Consider the following 10,964-nt stretch of genomic DNA (forward strand, 5'->3'; position numbering starts at 1 on the left):
GGGCGGTGTGGGGCGCCCTCAGAGGGGCAGAGCGTCCGGGCGGTGTGGGGCGCCCTCGGAGGGGCTGAGCGTCCGGGCGGTGTGGGGCGCCCTCAGAAGGGGCAGTGTCCGGGCGGTGTGGGGCGCCCTCAGAGGGGCAGAGCGTCCGGGCGGTGTGGGGCGCCCTCGGAGGGGCAGAGCATCCAGGCGGTGTGGGGCACCCTCAAGGGACAGTGTCCGGGCGGTGTGGGGCGCCCTCAGATCACAGCAGCTGCGCCACTCCACTCCGTCTCTTCCAGAGAAACTCACTCAGCACTCGCGGGGGTGTGAATGGGCAGTGGCCACATGCAGGTGGCCAGGGTGAGAACGTGGCCTGTGGCCACTGATGGGGGGGGCGGGGCCCATGCTCTGAAGGGCTTCACGGCAGTTTACCGGAATGAACTTGGTAAGAACAACCTTAAATAGATCTTTTCTCACAGCTCCTTCTTTTTTGTTTTTGTTAGACAGCTTCATTGAGTTGTGGACTGAACGTTTCTGTCTGCCTGGAATTCACATGTTGAAGTCCTTACCCCCCAGGTGATGGCATCAGGAGGTGAAGGGTGATGAGGTCATGAGCAGGACCAGTGCTTTATAAAGGCCCCAGAGAGCTGCCTCACCCCTTCCACCATGTGAACCAGGAAGTCCTCACCAGAGAATGTGCCATGCCCTGACCTTGGACCTGGGGCCTCTAGCACCGTCCGGGGTGGGTACTGGGCCAGAGCAACTGCCACGGACTCAGACTTGAGATAGAATTCACGTACCATACAACTCACCCATTTAACACAACTCACGGCTGTTTAGTGCATTCACAGTGATGCATCTGTCATCACGATCAATTAGAGAACATTTTCATCACCCCCAAAAGAAACCCTGAGCTCCAGCCATCACCCCAACCTTGGGAAACCACAAATCCCTTTCTGTCTCTACAGAGCTGTCCTTTCTGAACTCCGGAGATGTGGCTCCACAAGGCCGCAGGACACCTTGCTATGCACCTGGGGCCGGCCGAGCTCCCAGTGCCGGCTGTGATTGGCTGCTCTCACGGCACGGCTTTTGAGCTTGACCCACACTGCAGTGTGTACCCTGGAGAGATGTAGGCACTGCGTGGAGGAAGCCATTGCAAAGAGCTATCGTGGCGTCTGGACATATGTGCCTGTGTCTGGGGGCACACTCTCAGGTATGTGTATGTGTACTCTTGGTTACGTGTACCTGGGCACACCCTCAGGTGCGGGCACACTCGGGCCCTGAGTGTACATGCGTGCACTAAGGTATGTGAGCACATGCACTCTCGGGTATGTGTACGTGGGCACACGCAGTCGGGTGTGTGTACATGGATTGCTGTGTGTGCGTGGGCGTTTATATACATGAGTATCACGTGTGTGTTTATGTAGGTGTACATGTGTCAGTGTCTATGTTGGTTAAAACTCTGAAAGGGTTGGAGGTCACGTGTCCACCAGGAGATGGTAGTCCCCTCTGGGGATGGTGAGGGAGGGGGACACAGAAGACTTGGCATAAACTCTGATATTTTAAGTTCTTAACAAAGGAGACCGAATTCTGGTAATACTTAGTAACTGAAATACAACAATGACAAAGGTAATAAAATAAACAGCTTTGCTGTGACCAGGGAGGGATGGGCCAGGCTTGCCTCAAGGGAGCGTGGCTGTGAGTGGCCAGGGCGTGGGAACATCTGACTCAGAGGCTGGGTGTCTGGGAGACGGGGGCCGTGTGCCTGTCTGTCCCCCTGATCTGTGACTCTGAGGGTTAAAACAATAAAAAGGGACTTAGAAAGTTGGCTGCTAAGCACGCAAGACTCACAGCTCTCTAACCTGCTAAAACCTGGGAGAGTGAGGGCAGAGGCCCTCGAGGGCATGAGCCAGCCTGGAGGGCACTTGGTGCTGGGAAGACGCCAGCTGTCCCTATGCCACAGCAAAGGTTTCCTATCACCTCAATCAAAATCCCAAGCAGGTGTCTGGAACACACACCTTACTAGGTCCTCCTATGAGGGCTGCTTCCCCTGAATCCCACACAGCCCAGCCAAGGGAGCTGCATGCTGTCCAGGGCGGAGAGGAGGTGGCTCAGGGTCCACTGGGAGCTGGTGTGGGGCTGGGGTGAAGCCAGATCCAGCTGCCCAGAAGGCGGAGATACATGTGCCAGCAACTGGCAGACGGTCAATGGTGAGTGTGTGACCAGGCCGTGCCCGCCTCAGCCCCACACGCAGGAGAAGCTGTCACCACGAGATCGAGGCTCACAAACAGCACACCACAAAGAGCACGCACCCAAGTGACCATGAGCGCGGCTCCAGCCACAGCAGTTGAAGGGGTGCTGGGGGCGGAGGACAGGAGCTTGGGGGTCTAGGGGCAACAGTGGTGGGTGTGCAGTCACAGTTATGTGTCAAAAAGCAAACTGCACACTTAAAATAGGTGCATTTTACCACAGGTAAATGACAGCACTGGAAACCAATGAAAAGATGTGACACCAATGCCGGGACGGGGGAAGGGAGACCCGAGGAGTGGAATGAGGGGCCCGAAGCCTCCACTGTGCGGACGGACGGAGATCCACAGGGCGGAGTGAGGAGCCCCAGACGTGGGGCTGGCCGCGGGGGGCCGGGCGTGGGGCGGGCCCTTCCGAGCAAGCTCCTGTTTCACTTCCTGTCTCAAAATAATTCCAGACAGATCAAAGACATGAAAGTGAAAAACCATCAACATATCACAGAAGACACGGTGTGGATTCTGCCACCTCACTGGAAGGGGAAGCCCTTCCTAGTCAAGTGGCAAGAACGTGAACCACAGAGACCAGTGGCTCCACGCATGTGAGACGGTAAGAGCCCAGGAGGCCCTGCCATGCCCACCCGTGCCCAAAGTGCCTGTGCGGGAGGAAGCTGGGCCCTGGGAGGGTAGCGGTTTGGCCTGCATGTTCTGCGGCTGAAGGGCTGCAGTGCGGCTGGTCCAAGGGGGTGCTGAGCTCCTGGCACTGACGCCACACCGCCTGCTCACCCCATGCGGTTCCTGGGGTAAGGGAGGGGTCCGTCCACCTGCTGAAGGATGGTGGGGGTGGGGTCCTGCAGCCCATCCTCCTGCTGGGTGAAACATCAACTCTGTGTCCAGTCCCCCGGCCACTGGCCTCCAGGGAGTGACGTGGGACCTGCTTCTGAGAGGAGAAGCCTCCGCTCAGACCCAGCCAAGCCATGCAGGGGCCAGGTCGCACGGAAGCTGGGAGACTCCGGGACCCCAGCACCCCATGCAGGGACCCTCCCAGCCCAGGGCCCCAGCCTTGCAGCTGCCACCCCTGGAATCCTTGCTTGTACAAAGAAAGGACAGGAACCCCTCACCCCTGGGAAGCCAAGGGTCTGGGAGGTTGAGGCGTGTGGCTCTCTCCTCTGCTCGCCTCAATACCATCCCCCGGAAGTGTGGCCTCCCTGGAGTCAGCCTCCACCTCCCTGTCCCGGTTTGCTGTTGCTGGTCACCCAGGCCTCACAGCAACCGTCCCAGCGTCAGAAACAGGAACGGTGAAGGGGCCCACTCGGGTGGGCAGGGAGGAGTCCAGCCCAGCCTCTGGGTTTGCAGGGGGCCCTGGGGCTCCCCAGAAAGGCCTCAGCACCTCTTTGGCCATGCCTACCTCCTGGCAGTGCCAGCACCAAGCGCTCCCTGGAGCCAGGCCCCCAAATCTGGGCCCCTCACACAGTGAGGACGGTGATGACGCACAGTATGAACCGGGCACTGAGGGGCCCAGCCTGCCACAACCCCCACAGCAAGTACCACCCTCCATCCTGTCTGCCAGCGCCTGCCCAGAACCCCCAGGCCTTCAAGATCCCGTTATCATCACCCTGCCTGGGGCTACGGAAGGCTGGGCCTGGGGTCTGGGCTGTGTCCCAGTGCCTTCTCCTGTGTCCCCATGACTGGGGCTGGCTTTAGCGCTCACAAGCAATTGTGCAGATCGGCGGGAGCGTCTCTGACACCAAGGCACACAAGCCACCCATGCCACCCCAGCGTGCCATCACACTGGCCTCAGCCCCGAGGTCCCCGATTCCAACCAGGGCTCCTCAGCCCACCATCCCCCTCACCTGGGGCCGCGCCATCCTCCTGGGAGGCCTCCTGGACCCTCGTCTAAGGAGCTGCCCCAGCTATGGCATCCACGCGGACCTTCTCGGCTGGCATCCCGGGTGAGAGTGGCCTCTTCACCGGGTGGCCCACCTGTTAGCTGCCCCCTCTGCGGTTCGGGGAGCAGGCCCCACCATGCTGCCAGGACCCTCCAGGGGCCAGGAAGCAGGCAGGTGGTGAGGCTTCCCAGATGGGCGGAGGGAGGAGAAGCCAGCCTGGCCCGTAATTTGACAGCCAACCCAAAGCACAGCCCCCAAAGCCGGCCCACGCCTCTGGGGTAACCCCAGGCTGGAGGGCTCTTTCGAGGAAGGGTAACCTGGGCTGCACCCTGCCCTGTCTGGGACCCCGCTGCCCTCGCCCCAACTAGAGTGGTGGGTTCCGCTCCACTGCCCGGGCTCGAGCACAGGTTCCCAGGGCCACAAGGGGGCGCCCCAGATACCAGCGACGCCAAAGGGGCTCAGGGATGGGTGCTCACGGGTGGGTGGGCGCGCTGCTGCCACGCAGCACCCACTCTGATCACGCCACAGTGGGCCCTACCCTTAGCAGACAAGTTTGCTCAGGGAAGTTGTAGATGGGTGACCGAGGGGCCCTCGGCCCTAGCAGATGCCGCGGAGCGCAGCTGGCCTCCAGCTCACAGTGAGAATCTGGACACCTGGCCAGGTGCGGCTACGCCCGTCCGGGAGGGCTCGGGTGGAACAGCCCCGGGGGTCTCCGCGGCCTGGCCCAGGCTCCAGCCCCTTCCTAGACCAGACACAGGAGCTGCGCCTTCTGGGGCTCGTTCCCCCACGCGGTCCCCCAGCTCTTGCCCTTCTAGGACAGGGTTTCTGGGCCGTCCGGCTGAACTGAACGGGGTGGCAGCGCCAGGGGCACCAGACCCGCGTTAACTTCCCCAGGGGCGGGACCCCAGCGCCAGCAGCCGCATCCGCATCCGCATCCGCCTCCTACCCCGGCGCTGAGCCCGCGTGGGTGGGAGGACCCCGGCGGCAAACTCAGGGTCCCTGCGCAGGGGCGGGCGTCAGCCCCGCGAAGACAATCCCGGCCGTGGGCGGAGGTCACGGAGCGCTTTGTCTGCGAGGACCCGACCCGCGTGCAGCCCCGGCCAAACACGCGGCGCAGCCTGGGCCAACCGCGCCCCGCCCCAGACAAAGAACTCCAAGTTGGGGCAGGTGAGCGCGGCGCCGGGAGCCCGGGGGGCCGATTCCGCACCCGGCGCAGACAAAGGCGCGCGCCCCCCACGACGCTCGGGCCCTGGACCCTCGGCCGCGCCGCGCCCCCGCCCGCCCGCCCGCCGCCACGTGCGCCCCCGGGAGGACGGCGTCTCCGCGCTCGGCTCCGAGAGAGACGGGGTGGGCAGAAAGGCCCAGGCCTCTGAGGCGTCCCGCGCCTCTGGGGGGCGGCTTCTCGCCCGCCCCGTGTCCCCCAAAGTCCCGATTCCCTTTCCGGAGCCCGCAGCGCACACTCACCTCGCCGGCACCCCAGGTCCCGCGCGCCCCGGAGGCGATCGCCTCTCGTCCTGGAGCCGGAGCCGGGCTGCATGGACGCGGGCGTGGAGCGCGGGCCCCGGCCGGTCCCGGAGACCCCTCTTCCCGCGCGCCCTGCTCAGCCGGAGCTCCGGCCGAGGACGCGCATGCCCGCCGCGCCGGCTCTGCGCGCTCTAGGCGGCGCTGGGTGCGTTTGGGCCCCGGGTGCCGTCTGGCTCGGCGGGCGCGGAGCTGGGCGCGCGGGCGGCGGGAGCGCGGCGGGCGGGGGCGGGGCGCGGGCAAGCCCGACTAATCCAGCCCCGAGGCGAGGATCCGCCCGCCCTGCTGCCGGTCCGGGGTCCGAGCGCGCGGTCTCCGATCGCGGCCACCCGGGCAGGGCGCGCAGCGCCGGCCGCACTGAGCGCTTAGTGGGCGCCGCTCCTCGGGGCCTCACAGCCACAAGTGGCAGACAGCTGCCGCCCCACTCCCAGGAGAAACTGAGTCAGAGAGGACGACGGCGGGGCGCGGTGGCCGGCGCCTGTAATCCCAGCACTTTGGGAGGCCAAGGTGGGTGGATCACTTGAGCCCAGGAGTTCCAGACCAGCCTGGCCAACATAGGGAGACCCGATCTCTACAAAATAGAAATTAGCTGCAGGTAGTGGTGCCGCCTGTGGCCGCAGCTACTGGGAGGCTGAGGTGGGAGGATCAGCTGAGCCTGGGAGGCTGAGGTGGGAGGATCAGCTGAGCCTGGGCGGTGGAGACCGCAGTGAACCGAGATGGCGCCACCGCACTCTAGCCTGGCTGACAGAGCAAGACCCCGTCTCCAAAAAGAAGGGACCTCATTGCCACTGTGGAGAGCAGAACTTGGAGAAGGAGCCCCCCCACCCCCAGCTCCCGCCCAGCCGCTGCAAGCCCGGCCCTCCCTGAGCCCCCGTTTCTCCCTCTGTGAAACGGGTGCAAAGCTGCAGTCAGCTCTGCCTCTGCTGTAGCTGCAAACAGCTGTGTGGTGTGACCCCCAAGACCACCACCCCGAAGCTACCATGATTTTACACGCAGACGGCTGGGAGGTGCAGGAAGCGCGTGGCTCTCCCTTAGGGTGGGGCGCTTGAATTCTGAGTCAGGCCCAACCACAGCTTCACACACAGCCTGCTTAGGGTGCCTCGCTGACCCAGTCATCCAGGTGGGACCTTCTCTCCCAGCCCACTCAGACAGAAAACCAGGACCCCAGCAGCAGAACTCACATCTCGGCGGTACTGGGAAGAAAACGCCATGACTAAGGGAGGGAGGGCGCAGCTCTAGGTCTGGCAGGAGGTATTTAAGGACGAGTCCCTCTAAGCTGCCGTGTGGCTGGGGACATATGGGGAGGCCAGGGCAAGACAACTCCAGCGCGTTTCAGGACTGAGGTGGGGGCTGGGGCCACGTTTCTGTTTCTGGACTTGCAAGGCCTGGCTGGGCAGGGCCCATAGGTGCCAGGTCTACTCAGTGTGGAGCCTGCGGCCATTTAAACCCTGGGAGCAGCTCCAAGACCGGGCAGGGTAGAGCCCTCTGCAAGCTGGACCAGCACCTTCTGCTCCCAAAGGTGCTGACGGGCACAGGGCGTCTCCAATGGCACAGAAGGAATCGCCAAGGTCAGCCTCAGCCAGGGAGTCCAAGGTCTCTGGTTCGATTTGAATGATTTACCAAATACACGTCGTCCCTTTAGCAACAAGTCACCTGCAACGTGCTATTTCCTGCCACGAATACACACCCACTTGTCTCCACGCAGGCACCTCCAGGCTCACTGTCTGCGGCCACAGCACCCTGAGGCCTGTGCTCTGAGGACTTGCACATGCCACCACTCATCTCGCTGACGAGGAAACACGTGCTGTTGGTGTGGCTGGTCTGCGGCTGAGCTGCACTGAACCAGCAGGGTGGCTGCGGGGCCCTTAGCTCAGCAGGGACACCTCCTCCAGGAAGGCAGCGCTGCTCCTGAGATGGGGACAGGGCCACTCCATTTGATGTGTGCAGCCCTCAGGGAGATGTCAGGGTCAGGCCTGGGGTGCTGGCCTGGCAAAGCCAGCCAGGAGGGGCCCCAGGCCGAGGTCATTTCTGTCCACTGGGGGTCCAGATGGCGAGGCCCACAGAGAGGGAGTGGGCAGGGGGGTGGGGAGGAAAGAAGACAGACTCAGGCACAACCTGAGCTCAGCCCTTCCTGCGTGCCCGGCCCTGGGGAGGATGCCACCCCCACCCTCTCCCCTGGGCCCTGCTCTGGGACCCCTGCACAAGCTAGGCCCATGCATCTTCAGCCCCCTGAGAGGTTGTACTGTCATCACCTCCTTCTCCAGGTAAGAGTGCAGGGGAGGTGGGCACAGGAAGTGGGCACCCAGCAGGCCAGGGTCCTGCCAAGCTGTGCCCACTCTCCCCACTTACTGGCATCCCCAGGGGGTTGGGAAGTGGGGAGCCAGAAGAAGGAACTGAGGGGCAGCAAGTGGCCAGCTGTGATTGGGCCACAGCCACAGTCCACACGACCGGCTTCTCTCCTGGGACCTCACCACTAGAACCACAGAAGCCATCTTCCTCCCACAAACGAGGCTCCAACCTCAGCCACCTTCAGCACTGACCATACTCCAGCAGGCTGAGATCCTGGCCTAGATTAATGGGGCCAATGAGCCAGCACTGAGCCCCACCCCACAGCCCCGCATCCTAGTTTGGGGTGAAATTAGACTTTGAGAACCTGGGGCAGGTCCGGGATGGAAAGTGGCACTGATGTGAAGGATGTAATGAGGTTAGAGGGCTAGAAGGAAGCGGCCTGGGGATGGGCTTTCTGGGGAAAGGGGCGTGTTCCCTGCAGAGCACCCTGATGTTAAATGTCAGGCGTCCAGACCAAACATAAGCCACTTAAAGGCCTGACGGAGGTGTTCAGAGGCACATTTACCCAAAGCTATGGTTCCGCAGCCAGCGTTAGAACCGTGTGTCATCACTCTGAAGTGGGGGTGTGGGGAGTGTCCCCACAGGAAGGTGCTGGAGGCCCCAGCCGAGGGCAGGGCACACGGGGTCCTCTCAGCCTCGCTGCCCCAGCCATCCTGGGACACCAGACCACCCTGGGAGCCGCCCCGGGGGCACCCAACCTCCATTCGCCCACAGCTAGCCAAGTGGCGGGCCAGGAGGCGAGAGCCCCGTTCCCTCAAGGCTGCCACTCTGTGGGCAGTGTGGCCCAGTGACCACGTGGCTGCAGGTCCCAGGACAGGGAAAGCGGCATGCAGGGCCTGAGAGGAGCTCCCATAGGACAAACACTCAGACACGCCCAGCACACACAGGCCTTGAGTCAGGGCATGGGGTGTGGCTGGGCCTGCGCCTGCTGTTGCCCTGCCTGTGCAGGCCACGGCCACGTGGAGTGGCTTTGCCATGAAAGCACTCTGAGGTCCGGTGTGTCCCCATCCAGAATGTGGGGAGCAGAGCAAAAGCCAGAACCACCTAGAAATGCTCAGAGCAGCTCAGCATCCCTGGAAGCTGCCGGCCTGGAAATGCAAATTCAGTGTGAATTTCAGCTCCAAGGGGAAAGTGAAGAAGGCGCTGGAACTTTGAGAAACAGAGAAACCCAGAGAAAGCCTCTGAGGAGAGAGGACCTCAGGGGCTGGGCAAAGAGCCGAGGGACATGGTGCCGGAGACCCTGGATGGCAGCGCCTCCCCGAACCCCGAGCCACAACCACTCTTGCAGCTCGCACGCACAAGTGCCCGTGGGGAGAACGGAGGGGCTGATGCAGGCCCCAAGCCCACGCCCATCCTGACCCTCAGATGGGGCCCTCCCAGCCTATCCAGGCAGACCCTAAATCCCAGGAGTGGTGTCATTTTGAGGACAGAAGACACAAAGACACACATGAGGAGGGGCCCTGTGAGGACGGACAGAGGCAGAGACGGGAGCATTCAGCCACCAGCCAGGGATGCTGGGGTCACCAGGAGCGGGAAGAGGCAGGAAGGATGTTCCTCTGAGGCCTCCAGAGGGAGCGGAAACCCGACAATGTCACGCCAGCCTTGTGGGTGCGGCCTCCATGCTCACGCTGGGTGGGGATCCCACACCCCGGGCTGCCCGCTGGAGAAAGCCGTGACCCCTCCATAGACACACGGTGGCTGCACTCCCGCCCCTGGGGAAGAGTTGTGCACAGCGGGGGTTTAACATTCGTTAAATATTAAATCACTGGAAACGCATACCTCCCCAGACGCATTTAACTCAGCCATCCACAGAGCTGCCCAGGCAGGCACTGTTGCACCCCATTTTACAGGCAAGGAAACCCAGACTCCAAAGGTCGTCTGCGGGCTAAGGGATGGGGCTAAGGGCCACACAAGTTTATCTTCAGAATGTTTGGTTTTTGATTTCAAGATATACTTCCAATTGCACATTTTATTTTTTTGGAGACACGGCGTCCCTTTGTTGCCCAGGCAGGAGTGCCGTGGCGCAATCTCCACTCACTGCAGCCTCCACCTTTCTGGCTGAGGTGATCCCCCCTCCTCAGCCTCCTGAGTGGCTGGGATTGCAGGTGTGCACCACCACACCCGGCTAATTTTGTACTTTTTGTAGAGATGGGGTTTCGCCATGTTGGCCAGGCTGGTCTCCTGACCTCAAGACATCTGCCCGCCTCAGTCTCCCAAAGTGCTGGGACTACAGGTGTGAGCCACCACACCGGCCCAATTACACATTTTAGAAAAGTATTAGGATGCATGTCTAACATCAACTAGGTTACATTTATGTGACCATACTCATCAAGACCCACCTTACAAAGCATCCTTTCTGACACCCTGGTCTGTTCAAAATCCACTCGGGGCTGCAGTGAGGGTCTGAACGGGGGACCCATGTCGCTGCTCCCTGCCACCACCCAGGGTCGTCTGCTAACTGCTGACCCCTCCCAAGGCTCCGAAGCCCTTCCAGACACTCCAAGGGTCTGACGTCTGCAGCAGTGTGCGTGGGACCCCCAGGTGCCCCGTGACACCGACGGCTCTGAGCCCCTTCTCTGGACTTCTGGGCTTCCAGTGCATCCTAAATCTTCCTCTGCTGTGACAGGGACACCATGGGGCCCCCGGAATGATCCAGGCTCTGTTCTCGGAGGCCTGTAAGCAAGGACAGGCAGCCAAGTGGGGCCTCTCGAGCTGGGAAAGGCAGGAAACAGATTCCCCTGAAGTCAGCACCTTGACTTCAGCCCAGTGAGACCCATCCTGGACCTCCAGCTCCTTCACAACCACCAGCCCAGTGAGACTCATCCTGGACTTCTGGTTCCACCACGGCCCGGTGAGACCCATCATGGACCTCCAGCTCCCCAACGGCCTGGTCAGACGCATCCTGGACCTCTGGCTCCATGACATCCACCAGCCCGGTGAGACCCATCCTGGACCTCCTGCTCCATGACTTCCACCAGCCCGG

General features: G+C 62.2%; 1 protein-coding gene across 1 annotated transcript in view; it reads right to left on the bottom strand.

Annotated features, from left to right (window-relative positions):
* The window catches only part of FBRSL1 (fibrosin like 1), an 86,024-nt gene that overhangs the window by 19,280 nt on the left and 55,780 nt on the right, over positions 1–10,964 (bottom strand). The window lies entirely within an intron of this gene.

The sequence above is a fragment of the Sapajus apella genome, unplaced genomic scaffold, assembly GCF_009761245.1.
Source record: "Sapajus apella isolate SASKATOON/1434 unplaced genomic scaffold, GSC_monkey_1.0 scaffold218, whole genome shotgun sequence".
NCBI lineage: Eukaryota > Metazoa > Chordata > Mammalia > Primates > Cebidae > Sapajus > Sapajus apella.